We start from the raw sequence: 26,509 nt of genomic DNA on the forward strand, positions 1-26,509 counted from the left end.
GCTGATAATCCAATGTACAGCCCCCCCCCCACCCCACCTACCCAACCCCCCCCACCGCATCCAATGTACAGTTTCTTCGTCAAATGTATATACTCTCTTTTTTAAACTCTTTTTGTATCACAAACGGTACTGTATTTGTAAATTTGGTATGTCATAAATGTATAGATGTAGCAGTACTGTCTATCTGTATGTCATGTACCGTAATTCCTCTAATAGTAACCCCGGCTTGTATTTGTTTCAACTGTAGCGGGTACCAGGCTTGTATTAGGAGGAGGCATGTATAAGAGAGAGGCCTATATTTCTAATTTTCAAACAGATCATAATGAATAAAGCAACATTTTGTGTCAGTTTGAACCCAGTAAAATGTACTGGGTTCATTTATTGAAACCAAGTACTGTATGAAATAGTAAACAGTGCAATTACAGGTGGTCACTGGTCATTTCAACGTTTTCAAAGTGAAATCAAGTAACTAGCTCAGTATGCAGCTCAGTATATTAGTAACCCGGCTTGTATTAGGAGGTCGGCTTATAATTGCTTAGCTCAAGAGCGCACCCGGCCATTAATAGAGACCCGGCTTGTATTTGAGACCCGGTTACTATTAGAGGAATTACGGTATGTCATATATGTTATGATGAATTGAAAATGGGGGACCCTGATGTAAACAAGACGAAAGTCTTTCTCTGGTCTGCATCCCCTTAACAATTGTGGAGGGATATGAGGACTGTGTGTATGTGTAGCTAGGAGGGATATGAGGACTGTGTGTGTGTGTAGCTAGGAGGGATATGAGGACTCGATATTGGGTCCCACTCTCTTCCTCCTATACATACTCCCCCTAGGCCAGATCTTGGCAAAACACAAGATCTCATTCCACTGCTTCGCCGATGACGTGCAGGTTTACCTCCCCTTAAAACAAGTGTGGGAAGATCAGCTGGGAGTCTCTTCCCATTTGAGAAGAGCATAAACTTTGATTTGCCAGCATTTAACACAAGAGATAGGATGTATATTATTTATGAAACTGAAAATATAGGTGTTTTACTTTACCATCATCCGCCACCTCCATCATGTTCTCCTCCTGTTTTGGTATCTCGGCGGCGCTCTCTTCAACGCTGAAAGCACGGATGCCGATTAATACTCTCCTGACCCGACTACGAGGTTAATCGGATTATGGAAAGCAGACATCGTGTTTTTAATACAATACATGAGAATATGTATTTTCATTCTATTCTATGAACAGTGAAATAATGTCTAACCCTGTCAAACTGTTCAGCGGCACGACCGAACGTTCTTGTCATGAGCTTAAAGAGGATTCCAACATCACTGCTATGTAGAAGCCCATAAAAATATAATCTTTTTTGTACACATGATCTCAATAAGGTGCTGAATGAGCTACATTTTTCATGTCTGGTCATTTTTAGCATGGTGTTATAATTCACCATCAAAGATAAAAAAAAAAAATAATAATAATATGAATATTGATATTCTCCGTTGGTTCATTACAGTTTACTCAAGCCTAGTAACAGACACAATATTTCTGACACTGGAACATTCCCTGAGATCCATAGATGTCCCTAGATACCAACATGCTAATGGTAATGGACCTTGTAGAAGTGGAGCAATCTTCCATTTACTTAGGTTACGTATGTATTTTTAGGCAAGTTTTCTGAAAATATGGCTAGGGAGAGAGAGAGAGAGAGAGTGTATTAGTACCTCTGTGAGTGTTGGTAGATTGCCTGGAGAGAGAGAGAGAGAGAGAGAGAGATAGATATCTGTAAAGCATTCTCGGTAACTGGAAAAAGGTAAATTACACGCCATTTTATAATTGCTTGCTCACGCAATTATAAAATGGCGTGTAACTTACACGCCATTTTATAATTGCTTGCTCACGTCCAGATAGTTTGAGCCCAGTTAAACAGTGGCTAAAGTTAATGATCATTAGAACCTTGGCAAATGTACGTGGACAGAAATTAACTTTCGATTCTCGCTATGTCACATAATTGAATTGTCTTAACACTTACTTACCGACAGAAGATATAAAAATGGTGACCTTCTGTTCCAGTTCACTGGCCCTCCCCGTGATGATGACCAGGGTACACCCTGTACCTGAAACAAAGTACTGTTCAAAGTCTGGCGTTGATGACGCGATGACGTCACTCACGCGAGCAGCGAGCATAGCTAACGCTTATAGCATCGTTAGCACTGCTGATGCACATTGCACAGTGCCACGTTGTATAGCGATGAAGATGGAGAGATAGCTGCACGCACCTGACAGAGTATACAAACGAGAATGCAAGGCAATGTAATACTATTGAGTCGACGGTAAGCTAATTTATCCTCCATTCCATAGTGGCGGCGGGGGGGAGGGGCTCTGAAAAACGCATAGCCCCCTCCCCCCTCCCAGACAGTTATGTTTTTGATTTTATTTATATATAAAATAAATGTATGGAATAAAAAATATAATATATGAAGACATCGGACTGACTGATGTAACTAAACTAAATTATTAAATCATATTGACCTGCCATAATGACCTGCCGTTCACCTTTGTGGCACCTGTTGTGTGATTTGATTGGTTGGTTTGTTGCACGTGATTGCATCATTTGCATGCGCACACTTTAAGTTTAACGTGCGAGCAGTTTCTAGCTGCAGCACTGTCTACTTATAGCCTAGTGACAATGCCCCCAAAATGTTGAGATACCCCTACCGGAGGTAGAACAAAACACAAGAATGTTTTTCCTCATCTCTAAGGTCTTCCATATATGAAATGGATTCTTGTATAAAAATATTTTACTGCAAAACTTGTTAAATTGATAGATATTGTTATACACCCACAAAGGAAAAAATAACCAAAATATAGCCTGGCCGTATGGGAGTTGAGACATATAAACTCATGTAGATTAATAATACAAGCTCCAAGGGCTTTCAAACTTGACATGCTAGCAGTCAGACAGTTGCTTAACATAATAGAAAAACCTGGATGTGAATATCTTTATGCATGTAGGAAAAATATACCTATGTACACATACTTAAAATAAGCGGAAATGTAAAAAATTTATAGCTATGCAGAATGTTCTCATTTACTTTGTAGTAGCTCTGCCATGGATTGTCATAGAAACACATATGAGGGCTTTTTCGGAAAGGTGTGGTTGTGCTGAATCCAGCAATACCACATGTGTAAATATAGCATGCATGGTCAGGGAGTTACATCAGTAAAAGTATGAGGTGTCCTAAATGAAAGAAAATTAAACATTGACATAATGAAGTCTTCAGTCCAAAGCCCATTATCAGTGGGGAGAAGCATGTTGACAAATTCAATGTTACTGCAAAGTAAAGTCACTTGAGATAATGTTCTGGTCTATAATGTTAATATATTTATGATACATTTAATAAATTATACATTTCATATGATACATTTTATGATACTTCATATGGAAACAAAGATCCAATTGAATCAGGTTGAAATAGAAATAGAACACCTTTATTTCAATCTACTGCGTTCTGAGCCCCCTGCTGTATTCACTGTACACACATAACTGTGTGGCCAGGTTCAGCTCCAACTCCATAGTGAAGTTTGCGGACGACACATGGTGGTGGGGCTGATCTCTAACAATGACGAGAAGGCCTATCGGGAGGAGGTTGATGAACTGGCACGCTGGTGCCGGGATAACAGCCTACTCCTGAACATTGGTAAAATCAAGGAGCTGATCGTGGATTTTAGGAGAATACAGCAGGTGACACACGCCACTGCGGATAAATGGGGCTATCGTGGACAGGGTGAGCAGTTTCAAGTACCTGGGAGTCCACATCACAGAGGACCTGACATGGTCAACACACATAGATTCTGTGGTGAAAAAGGCGAAACAGCGCCTCTATCACCTGAGACAGTTAAGGAAGTTCAGGTGCAAATCCAGAGCCTGCAGAATTATGAAAGACCCCAACCACCCCAACAACAGCCTGTTCAAGCTGCTGCGGTCAGGCAAGCGCCTACGTACACACGTTACGAGCATAGAGAGACTCCGGCTCAGCTTATTCCCCCAGGCCATCTGAACACTGAACTCTCCACTCACAAGTACACACACACACACACACACACACACACACACACACACACACGCACACACATGCTGCAACCACTTTATACAATCACTTTAAACTAAATGGAAAAGTCACTTTAAAGTAGGGCTGCAACTAATGACTAATTTGGTAGTCGACTAATCTGCCGATTATTTTTTCGATTAGTCGACTAATCGACTTTTTTGATTTTTTTTTTTTTTTTTTATTACCTATCTTTGTGAAAGTGGCTTCTCAGCTCTGGTCCAGCTGAAGACAGAGCAGAGGAACAGATTGGACATTGAGCATGACCTCAGAGTTGCTTGTCTACCATCACCCCAGACTTTGAGACTCTTGTCAGGACCAAACAACAACATCATAACATGATGATCCCATAGCAAATTAAAATAATGACTCATGAAACATTTGAATTTGGATCTTTAAGCCACTTTAAATGAAAATGTATTTGAAGAACAATACAGCAATCACTCATAACAAGATAAATAAATTAAATAATACAAATTAAAGTGGAAGTGTACTTTAAATAACTTTTGTTTGCTGTGTGTCAGAGGAGTCCGTGTGTGTGTGTATGTGTGTGTGTCTTACTCTGATCGCTGTGTGAGTGAGAGGAGTGTGTGTACTGTGTAATTTGTGTGTGTGTCTTACTCTGATCGCTGTGTGAGTGAGAGGTGTGTACTGTGTAATTTGTGTATGTGTGTGTGTCTTACTCTGATCGCTGTGTGTGAGTGAGAGGAGTGTGAATGTGTGTGTCTTACTCTGATCGCTGTGTGTGAGAGAGAGGAGTGTGAATGTGTGTGTGTCTTACTCTGATCGCTGTGTGTGAGTGAGAGGAGTGTGTATGTGTGTGTGTCTTACTCTGATCGCTGTGTGTGAGTGAGAGGAGTGTGTATGTGTGTGTCTTACTCTGATCGCTGTGTGTGAGTGAGAGGAGTGCGTGTGTAATGTATTGTGTGTCTAGTCTGATCATCATCTCCTGCAGGGGAACAATGTTTTCAATGTCCAAAATTTGCTATGGGATCATCATGTTATGATGTTGTCTGGAACCCTGAGAAGCCACTCTCACAAAGATAAGTAGTGCACAAAAAAAAAAAAAAAAATTAAATAAAGTTTTTTTTTTTTTTTTTTTTTAATGACTAATCGACGCAACAATTTCTCGTCGACGATTTTTTATAATCGACATCGTCGATTATGTCGACTAATCGTTGCAGCCCTACTTTAAAGGAATGAAGAATATAAAAGTCACTTTAAGGAAAGAACAGATGTGGTTCTTGTATAGTATAGTTTAGATATAGTAAGTAAACCATAACGACGGAGTTAAAATTGTATATTGTATAATAGTGTACATAGGAACCAGTGCCTTCTCAGGTTGTCTTGACATCTTATGTCTTACCTGTTTTTTTTTCTATGTCTATTTTATTATTGTATTATTGCACAATCGATGCAGGCTGACCACCCGCATTTCACTGTATGCCCTGGTATGTATGTGACAAATAAACCTCTTGATTGTTGATTCTAGCAACACATCACCGTCACTCATCCACATTATCATCAGTGACAGAATGGATCATATTTGGGCAGTCAGGGAAAGAGCAAGAGCAAAACTCAGTGCAAGTCAAGCCCACTGAAAGACATTGGCATTTGCTGGCATCATTGCAGCTTCCATCTTTACAGTACAGGTGGGTGATGTCTCGAACTTCCTTAGGTGCCGGTGCTTTCTGGAACATCACAGGTTCAATGGTCCCATCTTCTCTGAGCCTCCACCCTCTACCAACTGGGTTCCAGAGAAGAGGCTTGGCCAGATGGCTGTGAGTGACGCCACACTGCTGTTTGGTACAAGGCTCTCAACACATGTTGCTGGAAGGCATCTTCTGTTGGGGGTAGATTTGCAGCTGATGAATCTGTGGTAGATGCTAGTGTGTACCTCAGCTCATCCAGGTTGGTACAAGGAGGTCCATTCTCCATTTTCTTTTGGCCATACAGGAGGAGGGCATACTTTCTTGCCACAGGAAAAGCCTCCTCTAGGCTTTCAGACAGTCTAAAGTTGGCCATTTCTTTTAAAGGTGCTATGCATTATAAATGTCATTTTTCAGTCTCTAGCATTGTATTATAGTAATAGGAGTTCGTATCAATGTGTTTTTGGGCCTAAATACTATATTGGCGAATTCCTCAGCTACAGCCCATCCCCTCTTTGCCTCTAGTAAATCAGGTCATGTTGATTTGACGACCTGGTGCACGTCACAGGGCGCTGTTTATAGCGCACGGTGATGTGATTGGCTCTGTGGTTTTAGTAATGCCCGCCTCCATTCTTGCTACCTGCAGGGTGGAAGGTTTGTCCAGAAGATCACTAATCAGCTGAAGCCTGATGCGGTTCCCTCGGTCTTCGACAGACAGACCGGCGTTAGCTCTCGGGACTCGGGAGCGATCGCTAGCTACTTAGCACCAGCCGGGGCCGGCGTTAGCAACCGGGAGCGTCGTTGAGCATTCAGCCTGCTGGCTACCTAGATCCACTTCAACCAGCGTCGCGGAGCATTCAGCCTGCTGGCTACACAGCTTGTCGGTGTGCTAATAGCCTCTGCAAGCTAACGGTAGCTGGCTCCAGGCTATTAGCACATCGACAAGCTGCTGGAGCTCCCGACGCTCGGCTGGTTGAAGTGGATCTAGGTAGCCAGCAGGCTGAATGCTCCGCGACGCTCCCGGTTGCTATCATGTGCAGGTCCTCTTCTCAGACCTGTGTGGCAAAGCACTGCACACGCATCATGCAAGCTACACATCGCTGCATGTTGATCAATGGTGGCCCACTCGGTGCATCACAGTGGGCTACTATTGTGCTAACAACAACCGCGGTGTCCGGCTTGTCGGCCGGCATGAGTGCTCGATTTGGGGTGGTTCTCTCCTCCTTGTGTGCCCCCGTTCTCGCGGGTGTCCTGCCGGGGAGCTTGTGGACGCGACAACAGCGGCGGCCGTAGCGTTAGTTAGCTCATAGCTATTGTGTACCACTAGCGTTACGGCGGGCTCGAGCACCCTACGGCTGCCGCCGTTGTCGCGTCCATGGGCTCCCCGGCAGGGTACCCGTGGGGACGGGGGTGTACAGAGAGGAGAGAACCATTTTGTGTCGGGCGTGCATGCCGGCCAGCGAGCCGGACGTCGGGATATGTTGTTAGCACAATAGCTACCAAGCTAAGCTATGTTAGCTTCTAACGGTGTATACACAATATGTACAACGACACAATGATTTACATTATTACAAATATGGTAACGTGGTTGTGGCTTTTACAAATAGTGGTAACATATATATAGATAGACAGTACTGCTACATCTCTATATTTATGACATACCATATTTGTATTGCTACAGTACTGCTCAGTACTGCTATGATGGAGACCAGAGAAAGACTTTCGTCTTGTTTACATCAGGGTCCCCCAATTTCAATTCATGGTAACATATTATATATATATAGATAGACAGTACTGCTACATCTCTATATTTATGACATACCATATTTGTATGTAACCTGAAACCTAATCTCTGACGGGGAGATGGGCGGAGCTATTTGGTGGGTGGCTGTCACTCAAAGTCTGGGTGGAGCCAAGCCAATAATAGCCTGCTTTCATGAGGCTGAAAAATGCTGGTTTTGAGTACAAGATTAGAAATATAAAACAATGATTATTTTTGGAATAAAAATTACAGATGTGTTACATAGACTCACAGGAAGTGTGTAAAGTTGCCCAAATAGTGCTAGGAATAGCAGTGCATAACCCCTTTAACTCACTCAGATGGGTCTTCAGTCTTGTGAATGCAGTTGTCTTCCCAATTCTGTACAAGCTGCTTGTGGTATTGCAACCTGTGAGGGCGTGGCATGCAGGTAAACACTCACAAAGTGCTGCTCCAAGCTTCTGAGCGATGGATCTTTCCTTTGGGCCATGTCCAGAGTGCATGAACACTGTTGAGGATCCAAACATCTCTTTGCTTGAATAGTACACAAGCAAAACCAGTACATCTGTATCATCACATTTGACAATGAGACGAGAATGTGACTGTGCAAAAAAGCTGCAAATCTACCCCCAACAGAAGATGCCTTACAGCAACATGTGTTGAGAGCCTTGTACCAAACAGCAGTGTGGCGTCACAGCCATCTGGCCAAGCCTCTTCTCTGGAACCCAGTTGGTAGAGGGTGGAGGCTCAGAGAAGATGGGACCATTGAACCTGTGATGTTCCAGAAAGTACCGGCACCTAAGTAAGTTTGAGACATCACCCACCTGTAAAGATGGAAACTGCAATGATGCCAGCAAATGCCAATGTCTTTCAGTGGGCTTGACTTGCACTGAGTTTTGCTCTTGCTCTTTCCCTGACTGCCCAAATATGATCCATTTTGTCACTGATGATAATGTGGATGAGTGACGGTGATGTGTTGCTAGAATCAACAATCAAGAGGTTTATTTGTCACATACATACCAGGGCATACAGTGACATGTGGGTGGTCATGCCCACATCGATTGTGCAATAATACAATAATAAAATAGACATAGAAAAAAAACAGGTAAGGCATAAGATGTGCATGATAAAAATAGACATGCTAAATTCCTGAGAAGGCACTGGTTCCCATGTACACTACTATACAATATACTATTTTAACTGTCATTATGTATTACTTACTATATCTAAACTATACAAGAACCACATCTGTTCTTTCCTTTTGTGTGTGTGTGTGTGTGTGTGTGTGTGTGTGTGTGTGTGTGTGTGTGTGTGTGTGTGTGTGCGTGCTCATGTGTACTTGTGAGTGGAGAGTTCAGTGTTCTGATGGCCTGGGGGAAGAAGCTGAGCCGGAGTCTCTCTGTGCTCATAGCGTGTGTACGTAGGCACTTGCCTGACCGCAGCAGCTTGAACAGGCTGTTGTTGGGGTGGTTGGGGTCTTTCATTATTCTGCAGGCTTCTGATTTGTACCTCCTGTTATATAAGTCCTGCAGGGGTGGTAGTGCAATACCCGTAGTACGCTCAACTGAGCGCACCACTCTCTGGAGGCCCTTCCTGTACTGTGCTGTTTCCAAACCAGGCAGTGATGTTTCCAGTCAGAATGCTCTCTACAGCCCCGGAATAGAAGGAGTGGGGTATCTTCCCTGATACTCTGAACTTCCTTAACTGTCTCGGGTGATAGAGGCACTGTTTCGCCTTTTTCACCACAGAATCTATGTGTGTTGACCATGTCAGGTCCTCTGTGATGTGGACTCCCAGGTACTTGAAACTGCTCACCCTGCCCACAATAGCCCCATTTATCCGCAGTGACGTGTGTGTCACCTGCTGTATTCTCCTAAAATCCACGATCAGCTCTTTGGTTTTACCAATGTTCAGGAGTAGGCTGTTATCCCGGCACCAGCGTGCCAGTTCACCAACCTCCTCCCGGTAGGCCTTCTCGTCGTTGTCAGAGATCAGCCCCACCACCACGTGTCGTCCGCAAACTTCACTATTGAGTTAGAGCTGAACCTGGCCACACAGTCATGTGTGTACAGTGAATACAGCAGGGGGCTCAGAACGCAGTAGATTGAAATAAAGGTGTTCTATTTCAATTTCAACCTGATTCAATGGATCTTTGTTTCCATACGAAGTATCATAACATGTATCATATGAAATGTATAATTTATTAAATGTATCATAAATATATTAACATTATAGACCAGAACATTACCTCAAGTGACTTTACTTTGCAGTAACATTGAATTTGTCAACATGCTTCTCACCACTGATAATGGGCTTTGGACTGAAGACTTCATTATGTCAATGTTTAATTTTCTTTCATTTAGGACACCTCATACATTTACTGATGTAACTCCCTGACCATGCATGCTATATTTACACATGTGGTATTACTGGATTCAGCACAACCACACCTTTCCGAAAAAGCCCTCATATGTGTTTCTATGACAATCCATGGCAGAGCTACTACAAAGTAAATGAGAACATTCTGCATAGATATAAAAAAATTTCATTTCCGCTTATTTTAAGTATGTGTACATAGGTATATTTTTCCTACATGCATACAAATATTCACATCCAGGTTTTTCTATTATGTTAAGCAACTGTCTGACTGCTAGCATGTCAAATTTGAAAGCTCTTGGAGCTTGTATTATTAATCTACATGAGTTTATATGTCTCAACTCCCATACGGCCAGGCTATATTTTGGTAATCTTTTCCTTTGGGAGTGTATAACAATATCTATCAATTTAACAAGTTTTGCAGTAAAATATTTTTATACAAGAATCCATTTCATATATGGGAGACCTTAGAGATGAGGAAAAACATGGTTGTGTTTTGTTCTACCTCCGGTAGGGGTATCTCAAAAACTAAAGCCCTTTTTGACAGTTTGTCACAGCACTATTAGTAGCAGCAGTTATTACAACTTACAACAAGCATCGATTAAGTTAGGTGACATTTATATAATGGTCCGCTTTATTATTATTGGAAAAAAGCGAGGGAGAGTGGTCTGATTGATTGATTGATTGAAAACTTTATTAACAGATTGCAGAATGGGTACAGTACAGTACAGCTCAATACATACAATTGTTAAGGGGATGCAGACCAGAGAAAGACTTTCGTCTTGTTTACATCAGGGTCCCCCATTTTCAATTCATCGTAACATATATGACATACATGACATACAGATAGACAGTACTGCTACATCTATATATTTATGACATACCAGATTTGTAAATACAGTACTGTTTGTGATACAAAAAGAGTCCAGAAAAAAAAAGTATATACATTTGACGTAGAAACTGTACATTGGATTGGGTAGGTGGGGGGGGGACTGTACATTGGAGGTGGTTGGGTGGGTGGGGGATTGGGTAGGAGGGGTGGGTGGGGGACACTGTACAACTGTACAAACAAAACTGTACATTGGAATATTGACAAGACCATACTTGGCAATTTACTGTACATTGGAGGGGGTTGTGTTAGGACATTTACAGGGGCCAGTTTCGAATTGCAGTCTCCCGTAGGTGTTTTTTGAGAGTGTTTTTGAAAGTGGGTAGTGATTCACATTCCTTTACAGCTTTTGGTAGGGCGTTCCACATTGATGTGGCATAATTTGCGAAACGTGTTTAGTCCCTTGTTTGAGCCGAATCTGGGTTTAACATGATTTGTGGAGCTCCCTCTGGTGTTGTGATCGTGGTATTCACTGACCTTTGGGAAGTATTTTGACATGTACATGGGTACCTTGGTCGTGTAGTGTATCTTGTAGACCAGGCCCATTGCAAGTTGCTGTACTCTGTCGTCTACTCTAAGCCATCCTAAATTGTCAAAGTGGGCAGGGGTGAGGTGGGTTCTAGGAGTAAGGTCAAGCAGTAGTCTGACCAGTTTGTTTTGAGATGTTTGTAATTTTGTTTTTAGCGCCTTTGAGGTGCTTTGGTACCATGAGGTGCAAGCATAGTCGTAGTACTCTTGAATGAGTGCTCCTGCCAGAGTCTTCAGGGTATTCTTGTTTACCAGTGAGGAGATCCGGTCGTGGATGATGTTGATGGTGGTCGTGGAGATGGAGAGGCACCAACTAATTCCAGCAACGTGGTGGTCGAGAACGTGGAGGACATTGTGTTCGTGTTTCCAGACACGGAAGATAATGAGGAGGACCATGAACAACAAGGCCCCGGGCCCGGGGTAACGCAGTGGCGAGGCCCGCAGTCGCTGAGGGTTCATCTTCGGCCGGAGAAGACTCGGATAACGACAATGAGAGTGGAGGGGGGGAGAACAGGTGGCGACGTTGGCTCCTATCTGAGGAATAGAAGCGGAGACGCTCGAACCAGCAACTTGGGTCTGCTTGCAATCAGTTCCAGAAGGACCAAAGAACTGGACGTCAATGCAGTGATCGATCGCTTCGCTGCAAATCACAACAGGCGGATCGTTCTCCTGTGACTGGTGGTGAGTACCATGCAGTCTTTGTTGACACACACACACACACACACACACACACACACACACACACACACACACACCACACTGGAATGTACGGGCCGCCGTGCCCATTTTAATGTCGGGCGGCTGTGCCCATTTTAATGTCGGGCCACACACGGACACACACACACACACACACACACACTCACACTCACACTCACACTCACACACACAGACACACTGGAATGGGTCTTCTTCTTCTTTCTAGTTTAATGTATAGGGTCGCCGTGCCCAGTTGACCACTGCTCTCATGGTGGCTGTTACCGTGGTGAATGAATGGTGCATGTCAGAAATGTAGTCATATTATTATAGGCTATGTTTTCGTTGGCCTTGTGATTTGTCATTATCTGATATATATTTCGTTGCTATACCCTTTGTAGAAACGAAATCTTAAATATTACACCTTTTCTTTGGTTACTTTTCTTTCAAACGTTGTTTTAAATTGTAATCATACTGACTGAGCGACCTTTTACGCACGAACGTCAGATTACCACCCCCGATATAATGTCGAGCTTTATTGGGTTATTGGGTGCTTGCATTGGTGTATAACGCTAAACATTTAGTAACGTGCATTTTCAATAATGTAGCCTATATTAGCCGTTATTTTGTTTGTTGCATTAAAATTCATTAGCACCTGCTATAAACAATCCAGCCCCCCCAAAGCTCCTGCAAGGCCAATTCTCTGGCGCCGCCACTCTATGTTCCCCTTCAAGCTTTCCCCAAAGCAGCTTCCGTTACCTTGGCATAACGATAACACATAAACATTCTAATCTCATAGCGTCCAACTTCACCCCTCTACTGGAGCGCACCAAGCAGGATTTTATCAGATGGTCATCACTTCCTTTATCACTCGTTGGCAGAGTGAACACTGTGAAAATGAACATATTACCGAAATGTCTGTACTTATTTCAAAATATTCCAACCTTAATTCCAAAGTCATTTTTCAAAGCCCTCGACAAGGCAATATCAGATTTTATTTGGAATAAACGCCCAGTCCGAATAAATAAAATGGCCCTCCACTGCCTCCAGAAGCCTAAATCGCAGGGAGGCTTTGCACTACCCAATTTCTTGGTCTACTATTGGGACCGGATCTGGTCCCAGTTCAGAAAACACTTTGGTCTCCACGCCATGTCACCGTCGTCACCTGTCCACAAAAACTTCCTTTTCCTTCCCTCTATGGTGGATGAAACCTTCAGCAACTGGTTTAAGAATGGCATTCTGAACATTTATGATTTGTACCAAGACAGTTCATTTATGTCTTTCACACAACTGTCCCTAAAGTTTAACTTACCAAAAACGATTTTTTTCAGATATCTACAGATACGTGATTTTGTTAAGAGCAAATTTGCCCAGTTCCCCCATACACCCCCAAAAACTGTGATCGACCGCATCTTGGAGGTGAAGGTTGTAATCAAAGGCTCAATATCTAAACTATATAACATCATATTCCTATCCCTACCCTCCTCAGTATTGGCTATAAGACAAAACTGGGAGTCCGATCTAAATCATCAATTTACAGACAAAGAATGGGAAAATGCTCTTGCCCGAATACACTCTTCTTCAATATGTGCCCGCCATTCACTGATACAGTTCAAGCTCCTCCACCGTCTATATTGGTCAAAGACTAGACTGGCGAAGATAAATCCTGGCATGGCTCCCACATGCGACCGGTGCCACCAAGCCCCTGGCTCACTTATTCATATGTTTTGGCATTGTCCAGTACTGGCCCCTTTCTGGACTTCCATTTTTAAATCTTATTCAGACATATTTTTTATGAATATTGACCCATGCCCTCTTATTGCATTATTTGGTCTGACACCGGAGAACGCTGCAATATCTACTGGGCAATCCAATGCCATGGCCTTTGCCTCACTCATTGCCAGACGCCTCATCCTATTCAACTGGAAGGCAGCCACTCCCCCTTCACACTTACACTGGATGAGGGATGTCATGTCTCTCATACATAGAGAAAATTAGATTTACAACACAAGGCCACACAGATACCTTCCACAAAACATGGCAGCCCTTCCTATCTCATTTCAAAACCCATATGACTCCTTCCAAATTTGGGACCCCATGACCCCCTTTATTTGTTTTACCATCTGGAAATCACGCTACTAAAATGGAGAGTATTACTTATATTATTATTACGGTCTTTCCTATTTATATATATATTTTATTTATTTTTTCTCTTTTGTTTTCTTAAAATTTTACTTAATTTCTTTTTGAGTAGCTTTGTCTGCCACATCTGTACTTATGTTTAATTATTTAAATTTCTTTATTTTTTATTTTATTTCTTATTTGTACATGTATGTTTGTCGTCGCCCTCACTGGGTGGGGTGGGATTAGGGGATAGGAATGGGGAAGGAAATGGAAGTTGTATAATTTGGATAACTGAAATGTATAAATATGTACTAATTCTTCCAATAAAAAAAGATAAACCTAACTTATCCTCCATGGCAGGAGCGATAAGCGTCAATCAGGACAGAAAGACAGGTCATTACCATTGGGCAACGCCAGGGCTTTTGCTCCCAGGTGAGAGCAAAACCCCAAATGTTACAGTTAACATTCTGTAGTCTTCCATAGTGTGGTAATGAAAGGTTAACTGTCTGTAACGTTTCTGTATTTGTGTCTGTGTACAATCTACAGATTGTGTTTCTCTGGGGCCAGAGAGGGTCATCTGCCAAGCTTGCTGGCGAGGATTCACTTCAAGAACTGCACCCCCATCCCTGCCCTTCTAGTCTGTGTACGTTTGTTGAATCATGTCACCATTTTCTATAATGTACAATCTAAAATTACTATAGCAAAGAGATGAAAAGCAGGGCATGTTCAGATGAAAGCACATTTTATATAAGGTTCAGTATACACAGAAGTGTCACAAACCACTCAAGAGGGATTATATAGTTCATTATCTCCACCAGGCGAGATCATGCAGTCGTGTGTGTGTGTGTGTGTGTGTGTGTTTGTGTGTGTGTGTGAGAGAGTTGTTGTGCATTATTGTTCAAATTACATGTTCTATTAATATTTTGTTGCGTACAATGTGCATGTAATTGTATAATTCAAAACAATATATATATTTTTGTATTGATTCTGTCTTATTTTCTTCTTCTTCTTCTTCTTCTTCTTCTTCTTCTTCTTCTTCTTCTTCTTCTTCTTCTTCTTCTTCTTCTTCTTCTTCTTCTTCTTCTTCTTCTTCTTCTTCTTCTTCTTCTTCTTCTTCTTCTTCTTCTTCTTCTTCTTCTTCTTCTTCTTCTTCTTCTTCTTCTTCTTCTTCTTCTTCTTCTTCTTCTTCTTCTTCTTCTTCTTCTTCTTCTTCTTCTTCTTCTTCTTCTTCTTCTTCTTCTTCTTCTTCTTCTTCTTCTTCTTCTTCTTCTTCTTCTTCTTCTTCTTCTTCTTCTTCTTCTTCTTCTTCTTCTTCTTCTTCTTCTTCTTCTTCTTCTTCTTCTTCTTCTTCTTCTTCTTCTTCTTCTTCTTCTTCTTCTTCTTCTTCTTCTTCTTCTTCTTCTTCTTCTTCTTCTTCTTCTTCTTCTTCTTCTTCTTCTTCTTCTTCTTCTTCTTCTTCTTCTTCTTCTTCTTCTTCTTCTTCTTCTTCTTCTTCTTCTTCTTCTCTTCTTCTTCTTCTTCTTCTTCTTCTTCTTCTTCTTCTTCTTCTTCTTCTTCTTCTTCTTCTTCTTCTTCTTCTTCTTCTTCTTCTTCTTCTTCTTCTTCTTCTTCTTCTTCTTCTTCTTCTTCTTCTTCTTCTTCTTCTTCTTCTTCTTCTTCTTCTTCTTCTTCTTCTTCTTCTTCTTCTTCTTCTTCTTCTTCTTCTTCTTCTTCTTCTTCTTCTTCTTCTTCTTCTTCTTCTTCTTCTTCTTCTTCTTCTTCTTCTTCAGTGCACTGCCACAATTGTTATTCTGTGCATCGGAGAAACGCACAACTTGATCAACTATGTGTCCTTCATCAACTACCTCTCCTATGGCGTCACCATCGCTGAGTGGAATTGCCTGTTTTTATATATGGGGTCACTTGCACCCCCCCCCCCCATCTTTTTTATACTAAGTCGTCAAGTACAACAACCTAATGCCAACGGTATCACCCTTTTCATGGACTAAGAGTTCCCCCTTTTGGAACTTTGCTCCCACTTCTGTAACTTTACAGATCTCTGATGGAAAAGCATTTGGTTTGAACTCTGCTAGGGGGGGGGGGGGGGGGGTATATTGTGCCTTACAGGTGGAAAATGTACTTTTAAATTAACGCAATTAACAAATTCACTGTATTAGATCATCAGATATTTTGGAGTGCCCTTTGCTTTGTGTGTTTCATATGATTATTGGAGAAGCACTGTGGTCTTCCATTGTATTACCTGATATCCTCTTCACATACAAAGAATGCCAGAACTTCTATCCCCAGGCCATCAGGCTGCTAAACGAACAATAAACACTATGCAACAACCATCAAATGCACAGCACACACACCCACACGCACACACTCACTTAAACAAACAACACACTGCAGCACCCACTCTCCACACTTTAGATCACACAAACACACTTTATATTTATTGATAAAGGATTTGCACTACAACTCGTACACCTACTGTAAATTGTACCTAAATTGCACCTCATCCTATTTCTGCCTTGCACTATATAGTATTGTATATTAGTACACTACACAGTATTGTATATTATATGGTAACTCAGTTACGTCTACTCTGCATCGAACATTGTACATATGTCTATACTGAACACTGTGACCTCATTTTTTTTACTTCTAATTTACATGCTATACTATTATTTTATTTCATACTTATCTTGTCTTGCACAGTCTCTGGAGCGTAACAGTAAGAAGCATTTTGTATAAAAGTATTCTGTACTTCTGTATGACAACTATTAAAGAAACTTGAGAACAGGTAGTTTTGCACTAAATTTGCACAAAGAGTAATGTTTCACCTGAGCCCAAGGGCATGTTCATCTCATAAATTAAAGTTGTGTTCAACCTTTACCTGCTGACCCATTACTTACTGATTTGTGACAATTAACTAATTAAATACCCTCTATGCTTTGATTCCTGTCGAAGAAAATAGAGATACTTAAGAATGCTTGCAGCACTTTTCTCATGCTTGTTTCCAAACAAAGATTCTAATATCCAGTTTGTTTACTTATATTTAATGCTATGTATTTACAACCATAAATGAACATGCTGACATTATGGGAAATGCGCTTGTCGTCTTCTCCAGAGTCTGACAAGAAGATAGATACCAATTCCCTCTCTGTGCATTCAGTAGAAACCTATCCGGCTGCAAACTAGCCTAGTTTAGCACAAATGAATGGAAGCAGATATGGACCAGCTAGCCTAGCTGTTGGCCAAAAACACTTTTCACTGAGGTTTAAACTAGGCTAGTGGTCTGTATCCTCTTCTATTAATCTGTGCTAAGCCAGGCTAGCTTGCAGCTGGAAAGCTTTCTACTGAACGCACAGAGAGGAAATTGATATCTACTTGTCTGACTCTGTAGAAGACAGTAAGCGCATTTCCTATAATGGTGTCATGTTCTTTTTTTTTTTTTTTTTTTTTGGCATTTTATTTCTTTATTGGACAGACCCGGCAGAGAGGAAGGATGGGAGAAGATATGGGGAGGAGACATTTGGCAAAGGTCGACGGGTCCGGGAGTCGAACCCGGCAGTGCGTTACGTGGTGCGCCACCCTGGCGCCCCACTGGTGTCGTGTTCCTTTAAGAAACACTTAGTTAGCCAGTTAATTTCCCAAATTACTGTGAAGATAAACAACTATTCCGAGTTTTAAGATACTATTCACCTCACCTCAGAAACATTTCACTTGTCGCTTTTGTAATACGACATCCCATGTGTGCGGGACAGTATTTTGAAAGGGATATATTAGCCTTTGAGCTAATATAGCTGGAAGTTGCCTCTCTATAAGGCTATAGAGACTCATTATCTCGGAGGTACTACTTCTAGGGCTGACCTTCGAAGCTTTTTTTGGCAATCGAAGCTTCTGGGCCGAGCTTCGATTTTAATTCGAAGCTTCGAATTTTTTATTTTTTTTTTTTTATCTTATGTTGTGGGACTTGTACAGCACTTTCGTAAATTTGTTGTTTTTAAATGTGCTCTATAAATAAAGTGGGTTGGATTAATTAATTAAGTAGCCCCTTTCGTGACTGTGACGCAGCCAACAAGGTTTCACTCGGCTGTGTGATTTAATTCAAGGTGGATCGCTGTTGTTGTTTGAACAACTTCAGATTTCATGGGAACTACCAATCCCCCAAATCAAGAATGTTTAAGATGAATGAAGTAAGATTTTGATTATTTGAAATATGGCCTGTGTAGACTAAACTATGCACAGAATTATGTCAGTCTACAAGGTCCGGATTCTACATGGTCCGGCAATGTAGACCTTGTAGACTCCACTACAGACCAATTATCAGTGAATGTTCATGCATTTTTAAGAAGGGCAACTTCCACAAAAAAACAAAGAACTCACCAAAACATCTCAGTAGCACCTTATCTAAATGTTCTATTTCATATATAGAGATTCATATTTATTTATGTATTGCATGCATTTCTACATTTTATTTCCTATTTTGTTTATTCATCCCAGTATCTTTCTTTCTTATGTGTGGAATTCTACAAGGCACACACACACACACACACACACACACACACACACACACACACACACACACACACACACACACACTTACATTTAGTCATTTAGCTCAGCTGACGCTTTTATCCAACAAACGACAAGACAGCAAGAAGGGTACAACTCTATCAGCTGAGTAACAATGTTTATCAAAGTGTTGCGTGTTACAGTGTAGGTTCGTTTATTAGGACAAGTGCATGACAGTAAGGTTAGTCACGGTTAGATTATTATAATTTTTTTTTTACCATTTCAGATAATGGTTGAAGAAGTGAGTCTTTAGTCGACGGCGAAAGATTGGACGGGATTCGGCTGTCCTAACTGGGATGGGTAGTTCACACACACACACACACACACACACACACACACACACACACACACACACACACACACACACACACACACACACACACACACACCTTCGATTTTTTTTTTAATGTTCGAAGCTTGTGCCATCGAACGAAGCTTCGAAGCTTCGAAGTATTTAAGACAGCCCCGTCTACTTCACTGACCACCCACAGCCTATACTCCCAATCTCCGCTCCAAACAGAGCTAATGAATACACAACTGGGTTTATGACTGTTTATTTAACCCTTTTCTTTGTCTTACCTGAAGATGTAATTTGAATTGCTGTATATCCCGGCTTGAATGTAGATACCAGATCCCACTGAAAATATTATATGTAACATGTTTATTTCAGATTTAATATAATTATATAATATTTAATAGAAATCAATTCATTATGGATTTTTCTCTGTATCTGCAACAACTGCCATATAATTAAAGTGGAATACCACTCAATTCAAGACATATATAACATAACATAGGTTAGTCTTTTGGCCTAGGGTGCTCCAATCACTATTTGTCTACATGACCAACTGTCTAACTAGGGAAATTAATCTCATATCTGTGATGTCACAATGATCAGCATGCAGACAAATGAACAGGAGACTGACCTTCTGGGCTCGGACTATGTTTGTCTGAACTTTTACACCCAAACAAAGCTTTATATTAAAGTAGTCTGAAAAAATTCTGAAAGCCAATTCCCAGGAAGATTACAGTGGATATCATCTATGTCACTGTCACATTTCCCATCTTTCCCATTCCATCGTCCATGGAATTGGCCATCTGTGTAATATTTCACATGATTAATTATCTCCTTTGGGAAACAATAGTGGCTGTTCACTAGTACCGACCTAACTATCCTAAGGTGTAGGAATAACATGCGGAAAGGTACAGTGCAGAATCTATAGCAACCTTTTGCAGCCCAGTAATGACTTTTTGACTGTCTTGAAAGACAAACATTTTACACTGTAAATTATTTGTAAAGCATCCTGTGTTTACAATGGGTTCAGTACGTGGGGCGGTCAGGTGGCGTAGCGGAGATTGCGTTCGTCACCAACCTGGACGCTGGATTCGCCTGTTCGAATCCAGCTCACAGCTCCGGGGTTGTCACCAGCTTGGCTGGCCGTTCACACTAATACAATTGGCAGTATTAGAGGGTGGGAGAAGCTGGCGGGGTGGGTCCGGGTCGTTGTAAACAGCGACTCCTACAGTTCGGTCGGGGCGCCTGCTAAGCGCGGAGAGGATCTAAGTGGGATAGTGTGATCCTTCCACACGCTACGCCCTCTCAGTGAGAGTCCGCGCTGCCAGGTGAAAAGAAGCGGTTGATTGGCTAGACGGAGGAGGAAGCACGTGATAGCCTCCACTCTCCCAGACCGACTGTGGTGGGTAAGTGCGCAGCGACCAGGAAGGGGATTGGGAATTGGCATAACGACTAACATTGGGATGGGAGAAAATCGGAGGAAAAAGGAGGGGGAAAAATTAAAGACCCTCACCACCCCAACAATAGCCTGTTCATGCTGCTGCGGTCAGGCAAACGCCTGCGAACACCAGTAACTAGGACCGAGAGACTTCGGCTCAGCTTCTTCCCACAGGCCATCAGAGCCTTGAACACTGAACTCTCCACGCACAAGCACACATGAGCACACACAACACACACACTGTACACGCTCACACACTAGCAGCCACTTTAACATGAGCACACACACACTCATGCTGCACACGCTCACACTTATGGTCACTTTACAGAAGGAAAGGTCACTTTAAGAATAGTATAGTATGGGGCGGCTATGTGGTGCAGTGGGCAAGGCGCTCACCACCAATGCAGGAGACGCTGGGTTCGAGCAATGGGTTCAGTACTTGGAATGTTAACTGGAATGTATTTTAGAGCACTTTTTGTAAATGAGAAAATAACAATAGTAGCACAATAAATCAAGTACCTATTGGAAATGGTTTACAGTTGTTACTTATTTTTTCTCTCACAGTTTTACATATAAAATGCTAAATGTAATTTGTTATCCACATAAGACATGGTTATTGTGGGGAATCTATGAAAGATGGTGTCAAGGTGAGTGAAGTATGTAGCCTATCAATGTAATAGAGAGTGTTAGCAAACGTGTGGAGATGGAGCCAGAAACAGTTTCAACTGAATGGGACAGACATATTTTCAAACAAGCGCAAATATGCAATATAAAATATGCACATGTGTGAGGATTCGCCTGTCCCTGGACCTTTTTTCCCTGTCTACTCTCCTCAACAGCCCTCACCCTTGCGAGGACTTTTCCCTGTCTCCTACTCTTCACCAGCCCCCACCCTTGCGAGGACTTTTCCCTGTCTCCTACTCTTCACCAGCCCCCACCTTTGGACATTCTTGTTCCTCTACCTTCACGCACCTGTTGGGAGTTTGCGATCAGCTCGGGAGAGTACTTAGGTTGCAGACTCCCCTCCAGTCCTTGTCGGGTCGTTCTGTGTTCTGTACGTCGGTTCTGTATGCTGTACGCGTCTGTACGCTGTACGCTTCTGTATGCTGGTTCTGTACGCTTCTGTTGCTACCATCACCTGCCGCGTCTTTGGCCTCGGACCCCGGCTCGCCATCGCTCCCTATTCCATGGGGAGATGGCGTGTTCTCCCTCGGACCCCGGCTCGCCATCGCTCCCTATTCCACGGGGGGATGGCGTGTTCTCCCTCGGACCCCGGCTCGCCATCGCTCCCTATTCCACGGGGGGATGGCGTGTTCTCCCTTGGACCCCGGCTCGCCATCGCTCCCTATTCCACGGGGGGATGGCGTGTTCTCCCTCGGACCCCGGCTCGCCATCGCTCCCTATTCCACGGGGGGATGGCGTGTTTTCCCTCGGACCCCGGCTCGCCATCGCTCCCTATTCCACGGGGGGATGGCGTGTTCTCCCTCGGACCCCGGCTCGCCATCGCTCCCTATTCCACGGGGGGATGGCGTGTTCTCCCTCGGACCCCGGCTCGCCATCGCTCCCTATTCCACGGGGGGATGGCGTGTTCTCCCTCGGACCCCGGCTCGCCATCGCTCCCTATTCCACGGGGGGATGGCGTGTTCTCCCTCGGACCCCGGCTCGCCATCGCTCCCTATTCCACGGGGGGATGGCGTGTTCTCCCTCGGACCCCGGCTCGCCATCGCTCCCTATTCCACGGGGGGATGGCGTGTTCTCCCTCGGACCCCGGCTCGCCATCGCTCCCTATTCCACGGGGGGATGGCGTGTTCTCCCTCGGACCCCGGCTCGCCATCGCTCCCTATTCCACGGGGGGATGGCGTGTTCTCGCCCCGGTCCCCTGCTCGCCATCGCTCCCTATTCCACGGGGGGATGGCGTGTTCTCCCTCGGACCCCGGCTCGCCATCGCTCCCTATTCCACGGGGGGATGGCGTGTTCTCGCCCCGGTCCCCTGCTCGCCATCGCTCCCTATTCCACGGGGGGATGGCGTGTTCTCGCCCCGGTCCCCTGGGACCCCCTGTGTTCTGCGCTGCCCGTCTGCAGCATCCGAGGAGGAGGAGGAGGATTCCCATCAATCTATGGCCGGCCGCCGCCCTTGCACGCACAGGGAGGGGTGTGGGAGGGCCTAGGAGGGGGGAAGGACATGTGGCACAGCAGGAGGCAGGACATTGGACGAGAGGAGGAAAAGGGGAGGGATTTGCAAGTTCACTCACAGTAGCGCTACATGAGGCTAGTTAAGGCTTTATTACTCGAATGTAAATGTGACTTTGATTTATGAGGGGTGTGTTCATGTGACGTAGGTTCTCTCTCTCTCTCTCTCTCTCTCCGTGCATATTATAATGTCCCGCAGGGGGCATTGCTTGTTAGGATAACACAGTATCAGTATAAAGTCATTGACACACTTATCCCACAGACATCGAGGTTCTCTATCTTAGAGATATATCTGTGGGATAGTTATGACAAGGGATTGACGTTCTATACATACAGGCGTACACATCCGCCCTCTGTAATGTAATAAAGATACTTTAATAAAGGTCTCAGCTCTGTACTATAATAAAGATAATTTAATAATAAAGGTCTCTCATCTCTGTAATGTAAATAAAGATACTTTAATAAAGGTCTCCTCTCTGTACTGTAATAAAGATACTTTAATAAAGGTCTCAGATCTGTACTGTAATAAAGATACTTTAATAAAGGTCTCCGCTCTGTACTGTAATAAAGATACTGTACCATCTGCCTGAGCCTGAGCCTTATATAGATGGAAGGCAACCACTAATTACACACACACACACATGCAGAGAGAGAGAGAGAGCGAGAACATGACACTAGAGAGAGACACTAGAGAGAGAGACACTATAGAGAGACACTAGAGAGACAGACACTAGAGAGAGACTAGAGAGAGACACTAGAGAGAGACACTAGAGAGACACTAGATAGAGGCACTAGAGAGACAGACCCTAGAGAGACATTAGAGAGAGACACTAGAGGCAAACAATAGAGAGAGAGACACTAGAGAGACACTAGAGAGAGGCACTAGAGAGACAGACCCTAGAGAGACACTAGAGAGAGGCACTAGAGAGACAGACACTAGAGAGAGACTAGAGAGAGACACTAGAGATAGACACTAGAGAGACACTAGAGAGAGGCACTAGAGAGACATACCCTAGAGAGACATTAGAGAGAGACACTAGAGGCAAACACTAGAGAGAGAGACACTAGAGAGACACTAGAGAGAGACACACTAGAGAGACACTAGAGAGACACTAGAGAGAGAGACAATATAGAGAGACACTAGAGAGACACTAGAGAGAGGCACTAGAGAGACAGACACTAGAGAGAGGCACTAGAGAGAGAAACACTAAAGAGACACTAGAGAGACACTAGAGAGAGAGACACTAGAGAGAGACAGAGAGACAGAGAGACAGAGAGAGAGAGAGAGAGAGAGACAAATACAGAGACACAGAGAGAGAGAGAGACAGAGAGAGAGAGAGATAGACAGAGAAACAGAGAGAGAGAGACAGAGAGAGAGAGAGACAGAGAGAGAGAGAGACAGAGAGACAGAGAGAGAGAGAGAGAGACAGAGAGAGAACCTACGTCACATGAACACACCCCTCATAAATCAAAGTCACATTTACATTCGAGTAATAAAGCCTTAACTAGCCTCATGTAGCGCTACTGTGAGTGAACTTGCAAATCCCTCCCCTTTTCCTCCTCTCGTCCAATGTCCTGCCTCCTGCTGTGCCACATGTCCTTCCCCCCTCCTAGGCCCTCCCACACCCCTCCCTGTGCGTGCAAGGGCGGCGGCCCGGGGCCCGCCCCCCCATCAATCTATGGCCGGCCGCGCCTTGCGCGCACAGGGAGGGGTGTGGGAGGGCCTAGGAGGGGGGAAGGACATGTGGCACAGCAGGAGGCAGGACATTGGACGAGAGGAGGAAAAGGGGAGGGATTTGCAAGTTCAATCACAGTATCCCCACATGAAGCTAGTAAGGGTTTCATTACTAGAATGAAATTGTGACTTTGATTTATGAGGGGTGTGTGCATGTGACGTAGGTTCTCTCTCTCTCTGTCTCTCTCTCTCTGTCTCTCTGTCTCTCTCTCTCTCTCTGTCTAACTCTCTCTCTCTCTCTCTCTCTCTCTCTCTCTCTCTGTCTAACTCTCTCTCTCTCTCTCTCTCTGTCTCTCTCTCTCTCTGTCTCTCTCTCTGTTTCTCTGTCTATCTCTCTCTCTCTCTCTCTCTCTCTCTCTCTCTCTAGTGTCTCTCTCTCTAGTGTCTCTCTCTAGTGTCTCTCTCTCTAGTGTCTCTCTAGTGTCTCTTTAGTGTTTCTCTCTCTAGTGTCTCTCTCTCTCTAGTGTCTGTCTCTCTAGTGCCTCTCTCTAGTGTCTCTCTAGTGTCTCTCTATATTGTCTCTCTCTCTAGTGTCTCTCTAGTGTCTCTCTAGGGTCTGTCTCTCTAGTGCCTCTCTCTAGTGTCTCTCTAGTGTCTCTTTAGTGTTTCTCTCTCTAGTGTCTCTCTCTCTCTAGTGTCTGTCTCTCTAGTGCCTCTCTCTAGTGTCTCTCTAGTGTCTCTCTATATTGTCTCTCTCTCTAGTGTCTCTCTAGTGTCTCTCTCTAGTGTCTCTCTAGTGTCTCTCTATATTGTCTCTCTCTCTAGTGTCTCTCTAGTGTCTCTCTAGTGTCTCTCTCTAGTGTCTCTCTCTAGTGTCTCTCTAGTGTCTCTCTCTCTCTAGTGTTTGACTCTAGTGTCTCTCTCTAATGTCTCTCTAGGGTCTGTCTCTCTAGTGCCTCTCTCTAGTGTGTCTCTAGTGTCTCTCTCTAGTGTCTCTCTCTAGTCTCTCTCTAGTATCTGTCTCTCTAGTGCCTCTCCCTAATGTCTCTCTAGGGTCTGTCTCTCTAGTGCCTCTCTCTAGTGTCTCTCTCTAGTCTCTCTCTAGTATCTGTCTCTCTATATTGTCTCTCTCTCTAGTGTCTCTCTAGTGTCTCTCTAGTGTCTCTCTCTAGTGTCTCTCTCTAGTGTCTCTCTAGTGTCTCTCTCTCTCTAGTGTTTGCCTCTAGTGTCTCTCCCTAATGTCTCTCTAGGGTCTGTCTCTCTAGTGCCTCTCTCTAGTGTCTCTCTCTAGTGTCTCTCTCTAGTATCTCTCTAGTGTCTCTCTAGTGTTTCTCTCTCTAGTGTCTCTCTCTCTCTAGTGTCTGTCTCTCTAGTGCCTCTCTCTAGTGTCTCTCTCTAGTGTCTCTCTCTCTAGTGTCTCTCTAGTGTCTCTCTCTAGTGTCTCTCTCTAGTGTCTCTCTAGTGTCTCTCTCTCTCTAGTGTTTGACTCTAGTGTCTCTCTCTAATGTCTCTCTAGGGTCTGTCTCTCTAGTGCCTCTCTCTAGTGTCTCTCTAGTGTCTCTCTCTAGTGTCTCTCTCTAGTCTCTCTCTAGTATCTGTCTCTCTAGTGCCTCTCTCTAGTGTCTCTCTAGGGTCTGTCTCTCTAGTGCCTCTCTCTAGTGTCTCTCTCTAGTGTCATGTTCTCGCTCTCTCTCTCTCTGCATGTGTGTGTGTGTGATTAGTGGTTGCCTTCCATCTATATAAGGCTCAGGCTCAGGCAGATGGAAGGAAACCACTAATCACACACACACATGCAGAGAGAGAGAGAGCGAGAACATGACACTAGAGAGAGACACTATAGAGAGAGACACTATAGAGAGACACTAGAGAGAGGCACTAGAGAGAGACACTAGAGGCAAACACTAGAGAGAGAGACACTAGAGAGACACTAGAGAGAGGCACTAGAGAGACAGACCCTAGAGAGACACTAGAGAGAGACTAGAGAGAGACACTAGAGAGAGACACTAGAGAGAGGCACTAGAGAGACAGGCCCTAGAGAGACATTAGAGAGAGACACTAGAGGCAAACACTAGAGAGAGAGACACTAGAGAGACACTAGAGAGAGACACTAGAGGCAAACACTAGAGAGAGAAACACTAGAGAGACACTAGAGAGAGAGAGAGATAGACAGAGAAACAGAGAGAGAAACAGAGAGAGAGACAGAGAGAGAGAGAGAGTTAGACAGAGAGAGAGACAGAGAGA

The 26,509-nt window shown here is 43.6% G+C and overlaps 1 pseudogene across 1 annotated transcript in view; it reads left to right on the top strand.

The window, feature by feature from the left end:
• LOC311245413 overlaps nt 1–26,509 on the top strand; it is a 98,388-nt pseudogene that overhangs the window by 63,621 nt on the left and 8,258 nt on the right. The window contains exons 7-8 of the transcript in view: nt 14,657–14,753; nt 15,880–15,980. The product of the transcript in view is annotated as an uncharacterized misc_RNA (transcript). The remainder of the gene's footprint in view (nt 1–14,656; nt 14,754–15,879; nt 15,981–26,509) is intronic.

The sequence above is a fragment of the Notolepis coatsorum genome (assembly GCF_963971535.1).
Source record: "Notolepis coatsorum genome assembly, chromosome: 18".
In the NCBI taxonomy this organism is placed as follows: Eukaryota; Metazoa; Chordata; class Actinopteri; order Aulopiformes; family Paralepididae; genus Notolepis; species Notolepis coatsorum.